The sequence below is a fragment of the Ostrinia nubilalis genome, chromosome 8, assembly GCF_963855985.1.
Source record: "Ostrinia nubilalis chromosome 8, ilOstNubi1.1, whole genome shotgun sequence".
NCBI classification, from domain to species: domain Eukaryota; kingdom Metazoa; phylum Arthropoda; class Insecta; order Lepidoptera; family Crambidae; genus Ostrinia; species Ostrinia nubilalis.
The window spans coordinates 3,740,938-3,767,309 of NC_087095.1; the positions used below are offsets into that span (position 1 = coordinate 3,740,938).

At 33.8% G+C, this 26,372-nt stretch overlaps 1 protein-coding gene across 1 annotated transcript in view; it reads left to right on the forward strand.

Moving 5' to 3' along the window:
• The first annotated feature begins 6,581 nt into the window (after positions 1-6,581).
• LOC135073754 (tachykinin-like peptides receptor 99D) overlaps positions 6,582-26,372 on the forward strand; it is a 181,221-nt gene continuing 161,430 nt past the window's right edge. The window contains exons 1-2 of the mRNA XM_063967926.1: positions 6,582-6,639; positions 6,817-6,947. The gene's annotated coding sequence lies outside the window, so the exon portion shown is untranslated. The remainder of the gene's footprint in view (positions 6,640-6,816; positions 6,948-26,372) is intronic.

The window sequence follows — 26,372 nt, forward strand, 5'->3', positions numbered from 1 at the left end:
ACTTTTAACTAACCAAAAGCAATCGGCTTTCGATCACAGGCTCTCGTTATTAATGCTTTGACTGATCGGATTGGGTTTTGAATGTAACACATATTCCTGGAAGCACTCCCTGGAACTTCCTGGAGTTATATCGATGTATAAAATATTAAGGCGCCATAGAATGGAGCTATAAAGGATCAATGGTAAAATAAGGGTTAAAATATTACTATTAATGGCTGGGAGAGATCCTACAATTAATATTATCGTCTTTACCAGCTATAATCCCATTATAGTCCCGGATTATCTTATTACTAATTCAGTCTAATTAATTCTAAGAGCTTAGAATTCTTATAATCTCTTTGTTTAATTCTAAACGGTACACAAACTGTACAGCAGTTGTATCAATTGCCACATTAATTTTTAAAAGTATGAAAGAGGTTTTATAAGGCGTCACTGATGTCTTCTAAGGTTCAATAAATAGGTCCACAAGGTGGACCGACGACATCATAAAGGTAGCAGAGAAGCGCTGGACGCAGGCTGCTACCAATCGATCAACATGGAAAGCATTGGGGGAGGCCTATGTTCAGCAGTAGACGTCCTATGGCTGAAATGATGAAAGTACAATAATAACAAGTAGGTAGGTATAAAAATTATATAAGTACTTCGCGTAGGCATTATAAACAGTTTACAATAGAAGTTGTTTATGTTAGTTTCTAACATATTTTTACAGACAGAACTTATTATAGTCGTAACTTATTTCTATCACTGGCCATTTTCTTTTACGTACTCACACGAACACACACGTTCACAAGTTTTTAACGAGGTGATCATTAGGTATTATTACAGGTTTATTACCCTTCAGATACTGAAACAAAGCACAAATACGTTAGTACCTAACTAAGCTTTTCAGTACGGTAAAACTTTTCTCATTTCGCGGTCAAGACGACGTTTTCCATTAAGAGCGGTTACAGGATACCGCCCACCATAGAGTATAAACACTCGATAAGGTTTAATAATAGTAATACACTGCATTCGGATATTGGAAGTTGAGAAGTTCAATAAACTTAATAGAAAGATGAACAAAATGAAGTAGCTTTTGGTCCAAATTGTACGTAATTTAAGAACATGTCAAATACATAGTTTATCTGACATATTCTTAAATCAACTCTAAATAAATAAACAAAACTAAAACTTGAACATAACTTGGAGAATATGTTTTTATCATCTTTTCTCATCTAAAACATCGTAACATACGATTTTGGTTCGAATCGTATCGAACGCGGATATCAGAAATTCTGTCACCCAAATCAACGTCCCTGAAAGTAAAGCAGAACGGCAGTGTGGCGGCAGAATGAAGATATTCTATATTTTAAAAATTTGAATAAACTCCGTAAGAATATCGGAAGAAATATAAAAATTGGTTGGTGTTACACCGAGATAAAATATGCGCCTAAAATAATTTCACCGACAACATAGTATAAACAATTTACCGTTACAACATCATCGTTTATTCCTACGCGAGATGGCGATAAAACAACAATAATTGAGTATTCTCAAACCATGCGAACGAAAACAAAGAAGGCGTAAAGCCGTGTAGACGTGATTATACCAAAATACGCAAACATAAACGGATCGTCGGAATATTTCGATGAAGGCATTGTTCGAATATTACATTGTTGTTATACAAATAGGCCTGGTTAATATTCTATACATAATACTGCAGATTTTCCTGCATGGTTCGTTTGAGCTACGAAATCTGTCTGCTCTGTAATTAAGCATTATGTACGCTTTCATTAACATGAACAATGTAAATCTTCATATACCTATCGTGCAGGTGATTAAAACTTGTGATTCCTGTTATGTGTCAAAGCTGTGGAAGTACCTTAAATTTTTCTTTGTATAACCATGTTTTCTTAGCAGCCTGAAAAAAATTAACTAAATACCTACACTGAACCATTGTTGTTGCTTCAAAAATGATTTGCAGTGAGTTTATTTCTTAAAAATTAGTAAAAATGTTATGCGTTGGTTTTGTTGAATTTATGTAAGCTATCATTAGTGTTTTGTATTCTATTATATTCTAGGTTGGGGCCATGTTCATTGATCATGTCTTTTGCCAATTTTTTGTCTCCAGGCTTGAGGTATATTAAATTTGGTTACGTCATTTCCAGAAGACTTTAATACATTTTTCAGTAAATTAGGCTGATTCTAATTTAGTTCTAATTAAATTGAGAACAGGTTTAGGCTTTTTACAAGTACCAAGGTAGGGAAACAAATCTAGACCCTCAGGGATGCTCTTCCACTTTAACCGCTGATCAGAGAGACCTCTTGAGAGTCTTATGAACGTCTTATTAAATTTGTATTTCAGGCTGATTACAGCAAATGAAAAAAGTAATAATCTACCTGGCCGAATGTCTTAGAAAATAAATTTGCTTTTGTGCGAATTCATATTTCGGAGAAAAACTCTTTGAGTATCAACTCGTTTATATTTTTAAAATGTTTGGCCAAACGAAGCATGATTACAACGTAGCCAAAAGGTTTAAGACAGGCTGCTTCGCCGCCAAAGCTTGAATTTATAAACCTAAAATTCTGTCAGATGTGAGTTATATTTTCTTGCAGTGTTCCGTACACTTCTATCGCTTTTTTTCTAGGAATTACACACACAGTTGAAGTAATCTTTGGACTATTCAAAATAGATATAGGTATTTTATACCTATATCTATGAAATATTTGAATTAACGTTTCTTATTATCAAAAAGCTACATTTTTTTATGTGACAGGAGGCAAACGAGCAGACGTCGCCCATAGACACCCGCAGACCCAGGGGCGTTACAGGTGCGTTACATACATAATATTAGTAGTAGCAAATTCTTAGAACTTTCCTATGACAGACGGCCAACCAAACTAAAGGACATTGTCAGAAACCGCCTTAGATTCCTGGGCACATCAGTAAAGTATCAAAATTAATCTCTTACTTTTTGAATACTTAAATATTAATTAGATTGTAACGGACACTTGAGGATTAGAAAATGAAATAATAAAAGTCTTTTATATGTATTCCATAATACTATGACGACATCCGGACATTTTAGGGCGTGGCCTGCTCCATATCCTATGAAGTTCCATAATTTGTGTCGATAAAATCTATGTAAAATCGGCACAAGGCAATGCCGTACTTCATTGTTAGGAATCCATGTAATAGTGATGTTGACTGCGGTCATCATAGACAATAAGATACCGATCTTGTAAATAAATTAAATCGTCCAAATTGCTACAGTATGACTAGATTTTAATTAAAAGTTAAAAATATATTGCACGATACTACAAGAAGCTATCTAATGTGTCCAACTGGTCGAAGGTCATGATGAATAAAATAAAAAGAATTGTGATCATAACACTGATATAGACAATGACAACAATATGGGATCATCTTTAATATATCTGTAACAGTTTCAAAATCCGATGAAAAATCCAATGCCGCTTAAAGTGAGAGAAATGTCTAAAGTTCTAATAGAATTGAAAGTTTTATTCGCTCAAAATGCTTATAACAATAATTGGTAATACATTTCAAATATTAAGTACCTTTATAATGTATCGATAGAACCAAAATGATGTCCTCTCAGCTTGGAAAGGGAAACCCAGGATTGGGGGAGCGCTCCAGGCAATTTTCAGAACATTTCATAGGTGGTAGTAAATAATATTTATTTTATTATTAAAATTGAATATTTTGATATTGATAAAATTGAATATATCTTTCGATTCAAATACCGAATATTTTTCAATCGATAATAATAATCGAGAATTGTTAATAATATTCAATTAAAAGTTGTTCAATCCCTAGTCATGCATAGACTAAGACGGTAACCATGGAGATAGTTAGTTTGGTAAGTCACGTGTTAAATGTCAAGAGTGGAAAGTAAACATAGGATTCATGTTATTTATTTACGTGCAAAATGTAAGTAAGTAAATCATAAAAGTGGAACGCCGAGCTATTTCCAAAACCCGTCTAATATTATAATACAATTTGGCTGCGACAACTACAATACAGAACATCTCCCAAATCGAAGTGCATAAAATAATATAATACAATACTAGTAAGTAAGAGGTTATGATAACAATATTGCTATCAATAAGTTTATAGAATTGGTCCGCCAGGAATAATTGTTCTTACATAAAGATTTGTGTCATTTAGAACCTAGAAAGTATTTTTTCGGCACTGTTGATCTAACGGCGAACAATGTATGGAGAACGAACATTGTCCTTTGAGAGATTTTCAATACTCGTACGGAACTCTATGAATGCCTTTCATTTTACTTACTGAATTTCATGTTTACTTACGTACCTGAAAACTTCAGCTAACCTTTTTGGAATAGCTGTGTTGTTGTATAGGTTGTGACTTGCTTACTCATACGATATTGAAATCTATTTTTATTTTATCTTGGCTTGAGTTACTCGTACCTACATATGAAAAAAAGCACTCGTCTTTTTAGTTCATTCTAGTTAAGTACTTTTGTTAATTAAATAATGATTGAACTTAGTGAGTAGTGCCTCATTGAAACCTCAGAACAAAAACTCGAATTTTTTTTTTTGTAAAAACTTGATCGCAACAACTCTGTTTTTAAGTTTTATTTTTTGACACCTATTTTTGGACTTATCTGAATTACTAAACTGTAGCATCTAAGTAGTTGTAATAGTTGCTATATTCCAACAAAAATATAGTGCTGTAAACTGTGCCTACTGATTATGATGCAGTGACCTTTACATATAATCTGTACTTCACTATCTGACCAAAATAACGTCAACAAATTGTAATTTTACGACTAAATTGTGAAACGAAATGAGTCTGAACATTTCACAGTAAACTATAGGTACCTACCTACCTTTGTTTTTGTATCAAATTATAAAATGTAAACTAAAAAATAAAGTGACTAATTATTTCTGAGAAGTATTAGTAGTGACAGCTACGTCTGATTGAGTCGCCCATACGCTGAACCGATCAGTGTGCTTACCATGAGTTTACGTTAGGTGTACTCGCTAACGACTGCGTAAAAAAATGACATTAATTGTATGACATATTGTTCAGCGCCCCTAGCGGCTACTTTCAAGAAACAAAATCTTCATAGAGATTTTTGACGTACTCGCTAGCGAGCACACCTAACGTAAACTCATGGTAGGTACACAGGTTAAAATCCCACTCAATGTTCCACTTCACAAATGTACAAGAAAGGCTGCAATGCGGGAGGAATGGCGACGGATTGTGAATCTTGCCACCACGACCACCACCACTTTGCCAAGAGTGTAGCGACGAAGAATTAAGGGACTTAATTACAAAATTGTCAGTTTCCACTGGCGCAAAGCATTCGACTAAAACTGCAAGTATTCAATAAACGTCAGACAGTATCTCAGTCGCAAAGTTGATGCCGCTCTTAGTACCTATCGGTGACCGGAGTAGAGGGAACTATTTCAATAAGCAAGGGTTGCCAACCGAGCGAAAAGAAATTCCACGGAAAAAGTATAAAATCCAATTTATTTTTATCCTAGAGAGAGAGACAAAGATACGTACTTAATTCGTACCTCGCGGATGAAGTATTCATAAAATTTGAGGACTTACGTTGATTCATAATGAAGCGATGAATAACATTATTTAAAATTACCTACATATTTCTTTGGTACGTAGGTGAGTCATCTTACATGTACGGACTTAGATACTTATGAAAATATCTGTTTTTTTTTGTTGAATTACATTAAAACATTGTAAGAACAAACTTGTAGAAGTAACATTTGTATTTTTAAGAACTTTTAAGTCTTGGTTCTGGGAGATACGAAGCTTTCTAAAAGTTAATAAGTGTGTGTAAATGTTGGCCGGTTAATCTGTTAATAAACTAGGTATATTTCCGTGAATTTAGGGAAAATACCCTGCACTAGCAACCCTGCCGAGTTAGGAACTGGCAACTGCATCCCTGGTTCATGTTGGAGCGTTTTAGAGTTTGTTTATGTCTGGGAAAATTACTACTCTGCTGACTAGTGTACCTTGTGATTCAGTTTATGGGTTATAGTACGCCTGAAACGTTTATGGTGGTGGTAGAGTACCATCATTGCGGGAGATCAATAAAATGGAGGAGCAAATATAAACTATGAGTAGGCCTCATGTTTGTATTAAGAACTTCGTAGAAAATTACGAAAGACTGTTTTCTTCGTACGCGATGAGTCTAATGATAGACACTTAATTTTCTTGAGTTACGATTTAATGAAAAACTTTAAAAAGCAAGGAAATGCTTAACTTTTTTTATAAAAAAAATACCGTGTGGCATAATTTCCTTATAAAATTAATATCTCAATACGTTTTAACAAACGTCCTTTGAATGAGTATCGGAAAGCTCTTTCATCAATTTTCAAACATTACAAACTTGGTTATATCAATTACTTATGTTACACAAGCATGGTCGCTATAATCAAATCAGAAAAATGTGATATTGTCAAAGTAGATTGTAAATTCCTATTTGCCAAAGTTTTACGTTGCGCGAACCTATGTTCGAAGCTCGATCCACGATCGGCGAGCGCAGGGCAGGCAGTATGTCAACGACGCCGCGTACACCAACACGACTCGGCGAGACACTGGCCGCGCGCCCGTCCTCCTTCGACGATAAAGTTTACTTTTAAAAAGTTATTATTTTTTTATCTATGCACAATGGCGCGTAAACCTGTGTTATTCGGATGACATAAAAGTATTTTCCCGCCAATTTTCTTCCAAACTTCGGTGGCAATTTCTTGTGAAACTTTGACGGTGTTTTATCAATTATTACGTGTTGATCCCAAATTGAGTCGTTAATTTCTTCACAGTTCGGAAGTTTGTGAACAAAGTGTACATTGGTGTAATAATGAATGAACTTGACACGGTGTGAAATTATGTCGTATCTCAAACAAGAATTCAAAACTTTTTGAACAACGAAGCAACTCCGCGGCATATTGAGGTTTGTGAATATATTTTACAAAGTATTTTTAATAATACAGAATTTAATAGTGAACCTATATTGCTAAGGTTTTTAGAGTAAGTTGATGTTCGCGGCTTGATCGAAATTGATAACGAATTTTACTTGGACATGTAAAACTAAAATAAATTCATGGATCGTTCCGCGCCATATTTTAATTGATATCTAACGCGCTCTTATGATTTTTTTCTAGAGCCTAGTCCCAAAGTGATTAGAGGTGGTATCATACCAATTCTCATCCTATTGATATGATTGTCGAACAACAAAATATCTTGAAAGAGTGCAATTAAAATAGAAACTTCAAATATTCACATTTTTGATACTAGTACGAGCACAATGACTAACATTATCATTTCATGTTATCAGCTACTAGTTGCAATATTTTTTTTTATTTTTATAAACGAGTAGCTGTCCATGAATGAAATAAGTTAATGAATAGCTGATTAAATAACGAGTAGGAAGAGAATAATTTATTATAACGAATAAAATAAACACGTGCATGGAACAGTCATATTTTTTATTAAATAATACAATAGCTTTGTCCTGCAACTTCATTAGTGTATACTTTGCTGTACTACCTTTATGTATTTTATTTTGGGAAATCATTTTTTTAGTGGATGCTTAAGTCATAATATCTATCACGACCGTGCCAAATTTAAGTGCAACGCGTTCAGTTTTTGAGCTGTATGCTGGTAAATAAATCTGATCTGATTGCTTAGTAACAATAAAATTGAAGAATAAAATTTCAGTTTTTCCTTGGGTATCAACATGGTAAGTTTTCTATGCCCTGTAATCTAAAGCTTCTCTAATGACAAAGTTGATGTGTAGTTAAAGGAAAATTGCAGAGATACGGTTTGTTCCAATGACAAAACCAATTTAATCTAGCAAAAGATTGATAGACTGCTTGAACTACTCGCTAAGCCTTTCTATCTACTACTCTATATCAAAACTGAAAATTGAGCAACAAAAAAAATTAGACAGCAACGTTTTATTTATTTCACTGACTTATTTATTTAGCTAATAAATAATAATAAATAAAATTTATTTATTTCAAAACTTTACATGCACATAAAGTAAGGCACTGGTTCCCACACTAGGATTCCCTGTGTTGTGGGATCCAGTCTCTTTCATCTGATTATGTTAATACATTAAGGTTATAGAACAAAGTTAAAGAGAAGAAGCAATGGAATGTGATAGCCGAGTGTAATTTGAAATAATTGTAGTGTATGTGTGTTTGTGTTGCTGGTTGTGTAAATCCTACTTCCAACTAAAATTAATATTAATATTATAAATGCGAAATTTTGGATGTCTGGATGTTTGTTACTCTTTCACGCAAAAACTACTTAACGGATTTTGATGAAACTTTACAGTATTATTGCTGATAACCCAGGATAACATATAGGCTTTAATTTATGACGATCGATTTGTGACAAACGAAATTTTACTCGGGTGAAGCCGCGGGCAAAGCTATGTAATTAAGAGTTCTGTATGCGTGTAATCTAGGTTATATAACCATTTGGTGAGTACATTTTTACATTTACGCCTTGTTAGTTGTACCACATCCAGTAAGGTATTGATTCTATTGTAGATAAGTGGCCCCTTGAAGGTAAATGATCTTTTTCCAAACATTAGCTTGCAGGTTTCCTTTTTCCACTTCGTTGGAAGCTCAATTTTATTTAGGAGTAAGTCCAACATTCAAAATATTTTAACTTAATTGCACATTGTCACGACACCGGGACCTTCTAATGTCTTTCAGAAAATTAATTAACTCACAATTTCTGGCCTCAAAATATTGAAATCAAACATTTTAGAAATAAATGATGTCGTTTAAATGAATCACGTACTAAACGGACATTCAATTTGTTAGGAGCTTTTCGTGCTGGACGCGACGAACAGTTTTAATTTTGTAAATTACTTCTGAATAGTGTTTAGTAAGTGGCTGCCAAATATTTTTATGAAAAAACTAAACTTTCGCTTCATTTTTAATGGACTAAAAATTTTACGGACAGTTATTTCAGCTTTTAATTACTGAGAATAATAGAAGAACGTTTAGTATTTTCTAACCTCCTAAAATTGTATCAATTAAGATTTAAAAGGAGGGAAATTACAGAGAATATTCATTTCGTAATTTAATTTCACTTATGAGAACAAAAAACATCATGTATGTCAAACCAAAATAAATTGGTAGGTAATTAAGGCTAATTGATTGGTGTAATACTTATAGTAAAAATTTTCGACGTCGGCCTGTTGTCAATTATTTTTGGCTTTCGTACACATGGTGCCATCAGAACCATATTATCAATATGCCTCAACATTATATTTGTCTTATGCCCGTTATCACCATCAATGCCTAATTTTTAAGTTATCCCTATGTAAACAAAATTGCTGTTATTTGTTACCATAGGGGTCACTTAAAAATTAGGGATTGATGGTGAAAACGGGCATTAGTGAGCTGTATCGCATGAACCGTAGAACCGTAATTTATTAATCGGTTTTGAAATTTTCACAGATTATGTAAGTAGACAGAATAATGCCTAGTGCACAGAGTTAAATTTTTGACATAAAATACGGAGCCCTTTGTGGGCGAGTTCGACTCGAACTTAACCGTTTTTTTAATAAAACTTAATTGTTTTTCCGAACCCAGTCTTAATTGTTTACGTTACAATACTTTGGTCTGTAATTGAAAATTTTTCGCTCGTGTAACGACCTAGTAACACAGACAGACTAAGAAAAATTGTATGAAAATCAAAATTTTGTAATTGCATGTTAACCTACAGTAATTTTCCACACTAATAATTATAATAAAGAGGAAAGATTCGATTGTTGTTTGTTTGTATTGAATAGTCTCCAAACTACTGTTTTGAAAATTTCTTTCACCATTAGAATCCTAAATTATTTCTGATGAACACAGGCGGTACGAAATTCGCTGGGTCAGCTAGTGACATAATAAACTGTTTTGATAATATGCCTAAACTATCATGTCCTAACATATTAAGCCTGCCGCGCCGTGCCCTAACGAGGCAAATTGTTCAGTACCCCTCCCAATAATTTATGGGCCAAGTTCAAGAGAATAATATGAGCTCATTGGCTTAGGAGAAAATTGTCTTAGTACAGGAACGTGTGGAGCATATTATGATTATGTCCCATTATTACCTGGCAATAACCTATAATATGAACTTTCGTGATAAAGTTTAGGTAGGTTATCGAAACTACACAATGGCCGGCAACAGACTGTGTTTTATTTAAATGATAATGAATTAAACTAGATAATAAAAATCTGAAATTGTATAAAAGTGGCATTGTATGGTGGAATTACAAGTCTCTCGTTAAAATATTTTGTAATCCTACCAAATAAATGTTTTGAACATTCATTCATATTGTTGAGCCAGGCGTACCTATAGTGAACATGGATTCGCATTATCATTATTGGCTTAGTCCCTATTATTAATGTAGGTACAAAAAAATCATACGTGATCAATATAATTCTGCAAATGGGAAAGTTTCAAAGGTATTGAATTTCGCCTTCAAACAAAGATAATTAGTCAATGACTCGTGGGTGCAAATGCTACAGTCAACACAGACAATACATGTCCCCTGCTGAATACGAACCAGCTACTGTTGGCTCTATAATTTGGAGCACTCGGTCGTAGATGATTCACGAGATTTGTTAATTTCAGCCGAGGACACATTAGCAATGTACAAAAAGTGGCTAATAGCCAAATCTTTTTATAATTTATTCAAAGTCGAGCTTCTTGTTATACATTCATCTGTTTGAGTATAGTATTTTATACAAACAAGCCTTGCTTCTCTTACTTTATGTCTCGTTAAGGATTTTGTTTGACAGTCGACAAAACATGACACATTACAACTGCTTATGAGGCTACAGTGTACAGTTTGATGTACAGCCATCCGTTAGATAGCGACACTATCTCAAGTATTCCGAGAAATAGAGCAAACGTCTACGAAATTATGCTCCCAAGGTTCTTACCCCCTAGTTTGAATCCCTCAGATTTGCCGCAGCTAACTTTATTACAAGGCATTCATTCCAAACGCCGTGGTTTGCAAACAGAGGCAACAAAAGGAAGGTGACGAAAATGAGAAAACCACGGGCCTTTATGTGAGATGAGTCTCTTTGATGCTTTGACCCGTAAACTCCTTACACTTTGCAGTGTTTCCAATTTTTCATCTCGCCTAATGTGTGCCCTGTTTTTGGAACACGTTGATCGTGACATGTGCCAGTGGGAATGAGGCTTAACTTTTGAGAACGGAGGTTTTTGTTTTATTTTTACTTATCTAGAGGTATCTTGGTATGAATCCGTGAACTCTGACGTTGTAGAGTCCATAGTTTATTAAATTTTTTCACTGCCATTTTATACATAAGTTATTGAGTAATTTGTGATTTTAAAATTATTAATTAGGCATCATTTTTTATTTAAAAGTTAAGCTAAACTAACCTCAGTCTCAGTTAGCATGCTACGAGGTGCGGCTACGCTTTATTGTGGCTAGCACGTAAAGTGTTTAATGGGCAAATATTTGTCATTTTAATTGTCATATAAGTAAAGATAAACGAAATAGTTAACGAGTAAAGGTAAATAGTTTTAAGGCGCGTCTGTTTATAATTACCAAGATATACGAGTAAGTATTCGTAGAGCAGCTGCGACTTTCACAGAATTTCGTTCTTTCTTCCTTAAATGATTCAGCATCTCACAAATTATAGGAACTCGTGTTTGTTAACTGTTATTACTAAACCCATTACGACTTGTTAGTTGTTCATTCAGATACATCGTTAGAGATAATTAAAACATTATTCACTTGGCAACAACCTCAAAACGACCTGTCACCGTTGTCATTGCAATTGATATTCGCCGAAAAATAATTAGGATAGGATGTTATCAATGAAACTTGATCTATTTGTTTTTGCGGGTAATCGGCACAAATGGATGTTTACACATGGCATCTGTTCCCAAACTGTTTTGACAGTCCGATCTGAGTTCATATTATGTTAATAGATAACAGGGTAATCTCGGGCCAATTCCGAACGTAATATTGTATTCGATAATATCCTTCCCGTTCATTGATGCTAGCGTCTAAAGATGAGTGAAAGAGGAGGGAAGATCGGGTTTTGTAGAGAATAACTTTGTCGACTCCTCGTGCATTAGATAAAGTTGCAAAACTGTATTTTTCTCAGTATTGGCGCATAATTGGAAAGCCGACCCCGCGTAACGGGATAAGGCGAGGCAGATGAAGAAGAAGACTGCATATTTTTCAGGGTGCACTAGCATTTTAGAGTTTTGTTGACTATTAAAATATGCAGTTGATATTAAAGTTCTATTATTAGTAAAAAGTGGTCTATATTTTTTTTAGATTAGGTATCTCTGAAAGCCGCGTTTAGATCTATTCCACTTTGATCACCTGGATTTGATCATCTAGGCGATCAAAGTGGATTTCTTATTCATGGGTGATCAAAGGACACCAAAGTGTCATCATCAATTTATCAATTTCAAACATCAATTCATATCTCGATATCATACTAAACAGTCTTATTATTTTTGCAATCCTCGCATAATACCCATATGTGTAGATATCAAATCTTCGCACACGCTCGTGCTCGCATAAAAATAAAAGATTTTTATGGCGTGTCCATCATCGAGGAGATTAAAAACTTCATGCATATTGGATCGTTTTATCATTTCCCTCGCACATATTGGTACTCATGTAGGGATTAAGCTGCAATACATATCGGCACTTTAGGAAAATTAAAATTAGATTGTGTCTATAGTTATTGAGCTAACACAGATTGAACTATTTGCCCGATAGACAGGTACATTGAAATAGAAATTTGAAAAAAAAATGTCAGACCGGGGTTCATAATCGTGTTAGTAACAATTCTCACTTAGCCTATGTTAGTAAGATACAAAATAATGTATTACTCATACTTGACGTTTTAAATATCATTTTAATATTTGGTTCTTAGAAATGATAGATATCTAGATCTACCTATCACTTTATTGAACTCTACATTAAAACAAGAAAAGAAAAGAAAGAAGTATAATATAATTTACAATTTTAAATTTTAATACAATTTTACAGTTTTAATACAATTTTAAATTTTCGCGTTCATTTCAACCAAAATAGAGAAACCGGATTTCAACGCGGCATATCGCGTTTTTTAAAGAAAGAAGTACACAAAAGAGACGGCCCAATTTAGATAGATAGATAGACAGTATTTATTTATCTCAAAACAGGTTTAGGCAATCTTATCTCTATGATCTCTTCGAGAGACCTAGAGGACCGTTGTTCAAATTAAGTAAAAGAGAAGGCGTTGACTCTTACAAATCACATAATTTCTAAGAGTCAACGCCTGCCCTTTTACTTCATTCATTAAACTTGTGAATATTAGTCGAAGAACATAATACTGCTATTTCATCTGAAAAGCACCGTGCATCGACGACATTTCAATTCTTAAAAGCACAAGCTTCAACACCAGAAATAACGTGAACGTTTGCGTTTTCCTTTTAAGTTTAACTCTATATTTCCTTGCACTGGATGGCATCCTTAAAAGCGTACGATGAGAGAAGTAAAAATACGATTTGTTTCTATCCTCTAGCACCGAACTTAACGACAGTACATTCGCCCGCTGAACTCTAAAAGCAGCGACATAATAACCTTCTTTTTAAAACAAGCTGAATGACATAAGAAAGTAATGTTGCCGTGTGTGAAACTTACACTTGTTTAATAGTAGAATTCGAAGTCTTCTCGTAGTTCTTGAAAAAAATTAATTCAGTTTTGAATAATTAGAAAGAAGAAATGTTTATTCAGTATCATCGACAATGCACTTTATCTACACCAATACATAAAAAATATTTAACTAGTAATTACAATAATACTGAAAAGGTATCCACTCAGCATGGTCTCTTAGTATCTCAGTAGATAATGCCACGACGATCGCGATGGTCTTCACATTCTTTTGTCATACTTTGCTAATTTTCATTGTCTTACGCTGCAGCTCTGTTCTAGGTTCTTGTTTGTCTTTTATCATCCCGAAGGCTGGATGGACTGGATGGAAGCTGGAAACATTTAATTTTCGAATAGTTACAGTTTACTTTGTAACCTACTAATAGAGCTCGTGAAGCATTTTCAACATCAGTAACCAGTTTTTCAATATCTTGCATAGTTTAGAAATAATCGATCACTTATCGTTTCCACCCCGTATGTATTACAAAGATTTTTTTGGGAAAATGAAAGGACAACTCAGAATAACTTCATACAAGATTAGTAGAATGTATGGTATTGGATGCGGACTTACTGTACCCTCTTTCTTATGATACCCGCATGGTGCTTCTCATACATATTTGTATGAGTCTCTGCTATATTACTCGCTTTTAATTTAGTGTGAGCGGTGCTGGTAGTGTGGCTGGTTGAATCGTTCACGGATGCAAATGGATTTATAGAGATTATTCTGACAGGAACAAACTAGGGAAAACATTGGGAAAATGCACAGTGGAAAAGGAATTTCCAATTACGCTCGGAAAAATGTGTTGATATTTCTGAATTTGGGAACATACTCGTAATATTATACGTTATATTTATTGTACGTATGAGTAATAGACTTTAGAGTGTTTTGCCTACCTATTTAAGGTGTTTATGTTACAATTGAGGAACGAGTGGGTTAAGTAAATAAATATCTTTGGACAATTTCACAGCGCTAACTAGCCCCAAAGTAAGCAATTAATATGCTTGTGTTATGGGTTACATTACATTTTCCTCTATTTATTCATTGTCATTTCAAAATAATCTCCACTATTTATAGATAATACCTACAAACAAATCTGCAAAATAAGAAGGTGATATGCGGCGTTGTCCTAGTTCTAAATTACTTACTAAAAGTTAGCACGAACATCTGTTTCACATTTTTTTTTCTATTACTATTGCAGATCGATTAGATTTTAGCTTCGCTTCATCTAATTTAAAATTTAGCTGTATGCGACTTTATTCAATCGAAATGGAAAAATAAAATACAATGTGTAGAGACACTGCTAGTTTGAAACTTTTCCCATAATAAACAACATTCTATCGAATATATTACAGGAAATGTAGGCTAAAAAATGAGGGTCACGGTTTTCGATATCGGGAACGGAACCAAAAACGTTTGTATAAAAAAATCATGTTTAGGTTCGACCATTCATAAGAAATAGGCATTTTTATGTTACGTGCGATATGAATATGAAATGACAGGAAACTGATGCCACAAAATTTAGAATCTCTATACATTATACATATATTTATTTCATATCAGTCTGTGCTCGGTTTAAATATTATTACATACTTCAACTGATTTGAGACTTGAATCTGTTCTTGAGTGTAGTTTTATACTTGCAGAGTCGTTCCATAATGGCACTCCAAGTTCTCCATGGCCAAACTCAAAACTTGGTCAGGAAAGACCGTTTCAAACTACACTGGGAATCAAACTTTGCCCTCGCCTTCAAATCAATATTACAATTTAGTCTACCTTTATTTGTTTTAAAGGGTAAATAGGTATTTGACTGCATTCACACCTGGATTTTGTGTAGATTGTGTAGTCTAATTTAGTACTTACCTACCCAGTTAATTCTTTTTTTTATCCACAACCAGGAAGCAAGAGCTTCCTGCCCGCATTTCAACGTAAATGGAAAGCATTATTAAATAAATGAATAATAAATATCCTTAGACATTTTACACTGCGCCTTTTAGTCCCAAACTAAGCAAAGCTTGTACCTACTATGAGTACTAGACGACGGATATAAACATACTTGTGTACTTTTTTTTGTAAATACATACATATACATACATAGTAACGCCCAGACCCGTCACAGAAATTAAAATTCATCATTTCAATTTCAGCCCGGTCGGAAATCGAAACTGGGACCTCTCGGCATAGTAGTCCGTTTTGAAACACTACACCAAACGGCCGCCAAACCGCATTCACCGCAGGTGGAAGCGAGCTTCCATTCTTTAAAAGGATTAGCAAAAAATATTACCAAAAATTGTATGAAACACTATAAATAAAGCATCAAGTATTAAAGCCGACAATTGATGAGGCCGTCACCCCGTCGGGACGCGGCGTATATTTAGTTTTAATCAACTTTATTAGCCTAATGACGGACCCTCGTAATCGTGCCGGCCATAGCAACGCTTATTTGGCCGTAACAAATGACCAACACAGTAATAGAGATCACTAGCAGCAATTACTGGTTAAAACTAAGCCAGAGATAGAATAAACGCGGCCAAGACTATGTGGAAGGAAAACACACAGCAAATGGTAAAAGATTAAGAAGCTTATATTAAGACGTTTAGGTACTGAATATTGTTGATAAAATGTTGAATAATTATTTTGAATTACCCATAAAAAGGGACGATAAATAATAATTAAAACAATAATTATAATACGGCATAACGATCCGTTTGCTTGTTTGCTTCCTGTCACATAAGAAATACATTAAAAAATATAATTAAGTACATACAAAACAACAATAGAAAGGACAATATTTAGTTTATTATTTACTAGTTTTGGGAACGTACCTAACTGTTGCATTATACAATTTTAAGTCGCCTGTTACGAGTATACGTAAATTGTTATGGCGCAATTATTACATTATGCGGGAAATTTTATTGACCGAGGCGAAATGCGTGCACGCACACTGAAGTACCTATGGGCGACTCTACCTAAGTGCGTGTTTACACTTATTCAATTTCTCGCATAGTGTAACTGCTCCATTACGAGTACATAATATGTCGCAGTGTTTAGATTCATGTCCCATTATCCAAACATGAGAAGGTTATGTTCAAAATATTTGATTATGAGTTCCACCACACAATAATTAGGCATTAGGGTGAGGCTTGTGCCCTACAGGGTGACATTACAAGTACTTGAAGGTTATTTTTTAAATCAGTAGCTTCTCCTAACTGCTTACCTAGCAGGTAAGATTAGCAGTCTATTAATTCCAAAAACGATATTTACTGTCATAGTTGGCTTTATAAATACACATAATTAATAACCGATTTCAATTTGACGAGTGAGCAATGTATGTTCACAATTCCACCGGGACATGCTGTTTAGTTTTAATTGAGTTATCAACCTAATGACGTACCCTCGTCAACAAATACAGAACGCCTGTGGAGATTAACTAACCGTCAGATTAGAATTAATGGCCACTAACCGTACATCTAAACAAAGGGAGTGTAATAACTATACCACATAATCCAGACGCCTCCAGTCTGGTACTAATCAGGTAGGCCGTTAATTCATTATCCAATAAACAGATCAAAATAGAGGAAAATTGATTAATTTCCGTGGTCATGTACTCATCGAATGACGTATTAACTATTTACGAGTACATTCTGCTGTGGTCTAACGATATTTTCATGTTGTTACACTATTTTTACGCGCACCGTAAAAATTTGTAGCGAAAAATGTCTCCTGCCAAGCTTTAAATATACTAAAAACACGTCAGTCAGTGGGCACGCTAAAATCTAAGACTCAGTTCAGGCATATTTGTGTTAGTGTTTTGTTTTGTAGTCACTAGTATCAAAATGAACTTAGCTGCTAAAGAAAGAAAGACCGCTCTTTAAAGTTTTCCTAAAATAAATGACATTATTTATGACAAATCCAATGCTATCGATATTTTCATACTTAGATTTTCTGGAAGAAAACGCCTTCAGCTTTAAAAAAGTCAAAAGTCAAAAAGTCAAAATTTCTTTATTTGTTTAGACTAATAAATAGTTCTTACAAATCGTCATATGCTCTCTTCTTTAAAACTGTAAAGTAAAACCTATCTATTTTAATCCTGTAAGTCTCTACAGAGTAACTATTTTGAGTTAGCATTCAAAGCCATCAATATCTTAATATAAACAGAATAAACTTATTCAACTGTTTGCATTAAGTTTGCGATCAAGGATCATTGAAGCAAATGTCGTTGAGTAGGCGTGTATATCGTCAATTTGCGGCTGAAACTCCCACATTAACCTTACAAATCGTCACTAATCTCGGATCAACCTCAAGCTATCTTGTTACCAAAGTTTATGCAAATTAAATTACGGCCTAAGTTTCTATGTAACCGATTCGTTGTTCCAAACAACGCTCGCAAATATCATAACGATTCTCTACTTCATGTTAACGTCCGTCCTAGTTCCATAAAAGATGATGTGATGATACTGCCAAATTGTCGTATATTAGAGGCTACAGAGTAATTTTGGAGTCGTATGCTTACTTGCATAATGAAACAAGGCATTTGCACTAAAACTTGCACTCTGCATTTTATTTATGGGACAATGTTCGTTTTTGTTTCCAAGAATAAGATAGTCAAGAGTGTATTTAGGCTGGGTTGCATCATCTTACTTCAATTTTAACAAACGTCAAAAATCTGTCAAACTCCATACTAAAAACACCGGCTATTGTCATAGTTACGGTCAAAGTTAGGTGGTGCAACTCAGCCTTATTAGAACTTAAAATATTTATAAGTAGATTCAAAGTCTAAACCTGTACTACCAAAATCGACGATTGAGTGAGCCCACTCATATTTTGAACCCACTCGTATTTTATCTGAGTGGAAACAAACACTTTTAAAGATTGATATCATGGCAAAAAAAGTAAAAAATGACATTGATAAATTAAAAATGACAGAAAACCATTTAGGTACGATCAGTTGCCTATTTTAATCTAAAACCTGTATTGGAATTGGTATTGGAATGATTCAAAGTCATGAGTTTATCAGGTGCGAAGACAGTTTAAAGATTTAATTTTATCGGCACACAGCTTTCTTGAGGTTGGGACGTATACGAATAAATACGTAAATATAAATAAGTAAGTACCTACGTCAATTCTAAAGAAGTAGATAGTAATTTCACACACGAGTGTTCCCGAACGTATTCAAGATTCGATTCCACAGCTTCAATACGTCTCCTATTTACTATTTACTTACTATTTATTTACTATTACATAATGTAACACTTTTAGATATATTGATACAATTTGATGTAATATCCTCTGAGAGTACGTACCACGCGTTGATATGATTGATTCTGTGTCAATTCTCAATCTGTAAGATAAGTACACGTACCTAGTTGTCACAAGAACGACGTGAAAAAAATCATGGATAAGGAAAACCTTTAAAATCATAAATTATTGTTACTTAGTATTTCGCTCATCCGAAAGAATAAAATTACAATTCCTTTTGAGAAAAATTGTGACAGAATGATTTAAATCAGGAAAGGAAATCGGGAACGGATTACTTTTGGAACTAGAAAAAAATATCAAGGTTTGGCTCTTCTGGTACAGAAAATTAAATATTCAAAATTGTTTTCAAGAATCAAAAGGGTGTTTTAATGTTATTTAAATTTCATAAGTCTTTCTTTGGCGATTAAATGCATAATTGTCGTTCAAGCAATAAATAATCGTATTTCAAATATTTTCAAGCTTTTAAGAACTGTTTTTGTTCAAAAACTCAATCAGTTTTACACCCAAACATCATCCATTGATAATCGCATAGATCTTCTACTATCGAAAAAATATATTGTTATCTAACAAAACACAAAATAATGTTTACACACTACACCTACTCATGCCAGCAAACGTTACATTATAGCATGATTAAAGTGCACTTACGACTTTTTCTAATAACAAATCCGATTTGAAGGGCGTTGTGAAGAAATGTTGATATAAGATTCTTTGGATATTCCTCGGATACTGCAAACATAAGTGTAGAAATAACAAACAAGCTTTATAGGAGACACACGTGCAGGGATACATTGAAATTTCCGCTTTGCGAACTATTTCTATACGTGTTTATGAGATGTTTCAGTATTATATACACGCGTAGTTTGATTTAACTGAGGATGGTAGACGCTTTCTGATATCGTATAAAGTTCTAGTTAAGCCTCTCCTAGTTCATCATCATCGTCATCATCATCATCATCATTTCAGCCATAGGACGTCCACTGCTGAACTGCCTCCCCCAATTCTTTCCATGTTGATCAATTGGTAGCGGCCTGCGTCCAGCTCTCCTAGTTAAATTAAATTAAATTTTATGTTACTAAGTTGCATACTACAGTAAACAATCAGTAGATAATTGAGACACATAGTCAGTCAATGTTATTCAATAAAGTAACCTAAATTGTAAAGTCAAACAGTGAAGTTTAGAAACCTTGCCACCAAGGCTGAATGGTTGTGCCGACTTGGCAAGCGATGTTAAAAGTTTGAAGTACACCAACTACATACAGCCAATAGCCAATTCAAACTTTTTTTTGTTATTATTAATTCATACAAACTTTTCACGCGTACGAAGTCGCGAGCAGAGCTAGTAAATAATATTGTTCTTGATCAAATAATATTCATTTTTTCGTATGTACGCCATAAAAGTTCAATTCATTAAGTTCAGTGACTAAATTGTTGACTAAAAAGTCTGACTACGTTAATGTACGAGTACTTTATTCACCAAAATGTATTAATTTAACACTTTCTTAGTATCTTTTTATTCGCAACACGTTCTACGCTGGAATCGAGTTGGGGTGATATACGATATGTTGGGAAGAAGATTCGATTTTCTTACTGTATTTTTCGGTAAAAGCAAACCGCTATAATGTTGAAGTTAATATTGACGTATTTTAGTAAATAAAAGTTGAATGTCCTTTCGTTCTCCGTAATTTAATTATGTTTTTAATTTCCATATTAACGAGACATGTTATGTTCATGTTGCATTAACTAATTAGCTACGAACCACACGCGGAGTCATATTACAAAAAAACTAACGTAAATATTTTGACATGTATGTTATCGCATTATAAAACTAGCTGTTGCTCGTGACTTTACTCTATTGTTAAGTACAATATTAAGTTTATTATATATCTTTTATCAGATTGTTGAGGTTGTTTGATATATTTTTTTACCGTCGAAGATTTAGTAAGTACTCCATTGGTTTTAATAAATGGACCAGCAGATTTAGATAATGCTCAGTATTCTGAGCCATGATTTAAAAAACTGAACATTAATCAATAGAAATAGACGAATCAGTAAAATACTTAATCATAAATTACAGGGACAGCCAATGTCTCTGTAGCTTAGTTCTGACTTTTTTTCATTTATCATTTTATTCAAGGAGTTAATGGTTTTTCAAACACTGACAATAAATGCGATGGTAAGGCTGAGTTGCGCCATCTAACTTTGACAGTAACTATAACGATAACCGGTGTTTTTTGTACGGAGTTTGACAGACTTTTGACGTTTGTCAAAGTTAAAGTTAGATGTTGCAACCCAGCCTAACTCTATCATCTGTTTTAATATCTATTACATCATCACGCTTAAAACACTGAACTGATTAAGATGTAATTTGTAGAGATAGTTTTAGATCCATGAAAATATCATAGGATAATTTATATTAGGTATTTTTGTGACAGACTAAAAATCATGCGAGTGAAGCCGCATTCAAAAGCTGGATTATTAAATGCAACTGGAGTCCATTGAATCCTCGTCCATATCTCTAAAGGATTATTGAGAGCAGATTTGTTGGGAGTTTCTGATTCGCCATTGTGCGGTGGAGGACGGTTAGCAACTTGCAATCAGTTAACTGTTACAGTTACAGTTCCGTCATCCCGCATTGTCCGTTAGTTGGGCGGTCTTGTTAGAAATGTACAATAATGTTGCACTGCATTGCACAGTTAGTACATTGAAGATCGAAGATTACATGGAGGCGGTTACGTACGTTTCAGGTAATGACGTCCACTGCTGGACAAAGGCCTCATCCAAGGATTTCTACTTAACGTTACATACTAAAAGTGACATAATTTCTAAAATAAACAATTCTATAACAAGTCTGAAATCGACTTCAGATGCAGGCCAAGAGCTTCCTCGTGATGAATAAAAAAAACAGTATATTTGACTAGAACCAAAGTTGTCAGGGCTACGACTCATCTAATACAAGTTCCCAAACTCGGTACCCACCTATAGGAAATTTAACCGTTACCAATACGTCTAAATAAACGACTCGGATCTGTAGGGTGATGTGTCATTCTACAGGCAGGGCCCACTCAATGTTCGCTCGCGACCCACCACTGGGTTGCGACCCATAGTTTGGGAAACCCTGATCTAAAAGCATTTTTTTCTCCACAACCATGAGAGTAATGAACTGTAGAGTGTGTAAAACCCTAAGTACATTTGAACGTAAATCGTCCAAATGCGAGTATAAACTAAAGTATTTTATTAAATCCATTCTATTGTATTACTTTAAGTAGGTACTACCATTATACCCACGTTTTGGCTTTGGAAATGTCTAACTTACTAATATTATAAATGCGAAAGTTTTGCGAGGATGGATGGATGTTTGTGACCTGCGAAACTACTGGACGATTTTTCACGAAACTTCATTTTTATCCATACATAAGATAAAATAGCAATTTCATTATCAGAATTTATGCCGGCAAAGACGCGATCAAAAAGAAGTACCTATACATTGTTGTCCGAAAACGAAGGTTCCAAACTTAAGGAGTTGATAGACTAAATGGAATTATTTTTTTAAGTATCGTCATTTCAGATAAGTTTTTTTTTTTCATGTTTTTTTTTAATTCTCCATTTTGAGCCTTTTTCTTGTTGTGTATTTTTCTTATTCTTCTAGAAAAATATTTTCCCATTTATACACGGAACAAAAAGATATAAGGGGATTTTAAAAAATCATATCTCAGAAACGGTGATACTTTTCAAATCTCTGAAATGGTGATATTTTACTAAAGTATTTTTTTGTATTATGGTCATCCAGTCTATTATCTCCTCAAGTTTGGCGCGCTCTTTATGATTAATTTGTCAAACTATTTAAGCTCAAAATACCAGGTATTTCCCAAATATTCCATACAAACAGACCGCAGGGGATTACACAGTGCATCGGGTAAACCTCCACAGCAAAGCCAAAGCGTTCTTAGTGGTCAGACCTATCATACTCATCCCAGATTATTTCTTTAGTGGACTCTAACGGTTTATTAATAAAGAGTATTTTTAATAAACCGTTGTTGTTGGGGGTTATTAATAATATTATGGTTATAATGATACTTTTTGCATAATTAATAGACTTTTCCCAGACGTTACGTAGGCCATCAAGGCGTTACGTATGCATGCATGCTTATCTCTATATAGAGATTTGTTTCTAGCCAATAACGATTATAATTCATACTTAATTTATTTATTTTTAATAGAATTATATTAGTCATTTAAGGATAACCTGCCTTACAGTTCTTCATAATTAGATAATATAGGTAGCTGACCTATACCGTTAAAGTAAGTGCTTACTAGGGTTTCTGCTCGAGCTTTCTCGAACTCGAGAAAACTCGAGAAATTTGGCTTCATTCGAGACGAGAAAAAAATTACCGGAGCTCGAGAATTCTCGAGTTTCGATTTTGAAGCTTTAATATTCTTGAAAGCCTATTTAGTAAGTTTTTAATTATTTAATTAATTAATAGGTCAACGTTGCTTTTAGACTGGCCTAGTCTTTCCTTTTTTAACTGATTTGATTTGCAAGTAATGATCTCAATTGAAACTAAGTAATAATGTTCACCAACGAGTATGATATTTGTATGTTTAACTCAGACTGATTTAAAGACTGAAAAATTTGTTAACTAGACAGTTACCTTACCTAACAGACGTTAGGTTAGGTACTCGTGCCTCCTCGTAAAGTTTATTCAAGTCGTTATTTTAAATAAGTGATTCATTTGTAGCTCCAGATTTTTATTGTTATTTATTCCTAAAGTACACGTGACTTAATGACTTTTGTTATGATTATTAGTAAATATTAAATATGAAAGAAGATTTTATTTTTTGTTTGTTTCCTTACCAAAATAAGTGGTACTATAGTCTTTTTCACGTAAGATGATCCGTATGATACTTCAAGGTTATCCATATTACGCATACTACATAATTATGCAGAATATATTTGAAAAAATATTTGTATTTTATTAGCAATATAATAAAAAAATATTAACTACTTGTCTTGAAATATATAGTAAAATCTGAGTCTATTGATTATATTTTAATTAAATACGATGTAAAAATATTTTTTATTTAATGTACGCAATGTGTGAAACGGAATAGATTTAGTGCTGGGGTATTTCTTGTGTAATAAAATCGATTATTTCCGCGGTTCATTAATCGATTGCAGTGAATACTTAGTTATTAAAAACATCACAAAAATGAACTATATTTTTCGATTATTGACTTTAATAAACGCATTGAAAATAAATTGATAGTTTTTAATTTAAAGAAACAGAACCAGTACTTTTTAGGTATCGTTTTTTTGAACACGAACCATGAAATTTGAATATTATCAATAAAAAACTGTTACAATAATATTTGTAATTAAAAAAAACATGTTTTTTGTTACATAACACCTATACAAAATATTTCTCTAAAAGTAGGTTCTACTAACTCTTCGAAAAAAGTCGATAGATAAATCGCTATGGTTTAGTTTTGTGACATCTCTAAATCTTTCAAACTCGAAACGTCATACGGATCATCTTAGGTGAAAAAGACTATAAATTCTAATATTGATTGTTGTGCATAAAAGTAGGTAGTATATTAGATTAAAAAAACCCGTGTTTTTATTAAAAGACAATGCCGGAAATTGGCGTCTTTTTTTTTTCGCGCGGCCATCGACCAAACTTTGTTTTTTGATTACAAAATAGTGTAATAAACCAAACTTACTATGACATGTATACCTCTAAACCCAGTCTGAACTGAGTTACGAGCATTAGAAGTTTGATGATTTTCATACTAGATTTGCTTTTTGCGCGCAAAGTTTTCTAACAAATTGCAACTAAATAGTGAGATTGTATGTGTAAACAAACAATACCATCCATTAAAGGCTCCAGACATCAGTATGGACCAGAATCAGCGCAATAAAAAAATAGCGCAATATTTTGTTGCAATTTCTTACAAAACTTGCGCACAAAAAGCAAATCTAGTATGAAAATCATCAAACTTCTAATGCTCGTAACTCAGTTCAGACTGAGTTTAGAGGTATACATGCCATAGTAAGTTTGGTTTATTACACTATTTTGTAATCAAAAAACAAAGTTTGGTAGATGGCCGCGCGAAAAAAAAAAGACGCCACTTTCCATACAAAATCTGGCATTGCCATTTCAACCGATTTCAGCAGTTTTCACTAAAAGACTCGAGACCCGAGAAAACTCGAGACTTTGGCCTCGAGAATTCTCGAAACTCGAGAAAAAAAATAAGTCGAGAAATCAGAAACCCTAGTGCTTACCGAGTTACTAGACTAAACTAAGTACCAGTGTGTAGATTAAATAAGTACATTTAGATTTATTTATTCAAGTATTTTGTGAAAAAAACGTTCATAACTCTCGGAATACCACAGAACCCTGTTGAAACTAGTTAACATATTAACTGCTAAAAGTGTACGATATCTCAATTACTCTTGAAGTTATTAGAAATGTTTGCAAACTATTATTTACGAGCGTCTGTTAAATATCGTTCACGCTACGTTTCGTGTTCGTAAAATTTTCCGTAGTAGGTGCATAAAATAGTTTATTGTAGTCGTTAATGGAATCCCCGGATTTTTATAATTCAAATAAAGTCCTGGAAAAAATTATAATATTAATCTTAGGTAGAGCATGCTTCTGTCTGCGGATTCACCTTTTTTTCTCTCTCTTCTCTTTCTCACATTTTCCGACCAAAATCTCCTTTTCCATCAAAGAAATTATCACCCTCTTGTCTTCAACTTTTGAGTTATTAAGGCTGAGTTGCACCACCTAACTTTGACCGTAACTATAACGATAACCGGTGTTTTTTGTATGGAGTTTGACAGATTTTTGACGTTTGTTAAAGTTAAAGTAAGATGGTGCAACCCAGCCTAAGATGTCAAAACCTAATAAACAGATAGGTACAGATTCTTCCTTGTAACAGCAATATTTTAGGTAATCTTGAACCTAAAGCTTAAAGGAAATTTACTTAAAATCTTTCGAGTTTCGTACCATTACCAACATTACGGACCGATGCGCAATTTCCTAGTAAATTAAAAGCTAAAGACATCCCTCTGAATTTAAATGCATAATTAAACCCTTTAAAACCCGTCGTCTAAAGAGTACACGGAATTTTGTAGCAGCAAAACTCTTTTCTGTTATTTAAGATAATTCCTTTGCATTTGCGAATAGGACACAAATCCTCTTTCACAATATAAGCAGTGCAGATTTTCCTGTTATAATAAAAAATAATGCACATTGCTAGGATGTCCTTGTTCTTAAATTTAAAATAAGTGTCAGCTGCGATGTTATGACTACTAGCACGTTTTGTCTCGGTTTTCTTTTAGTCGGTCACAGTCTGCGCCATAAGACCTAACTGATATTGTAAACTAGCTGACCCAGTAATCGTTTTGCACC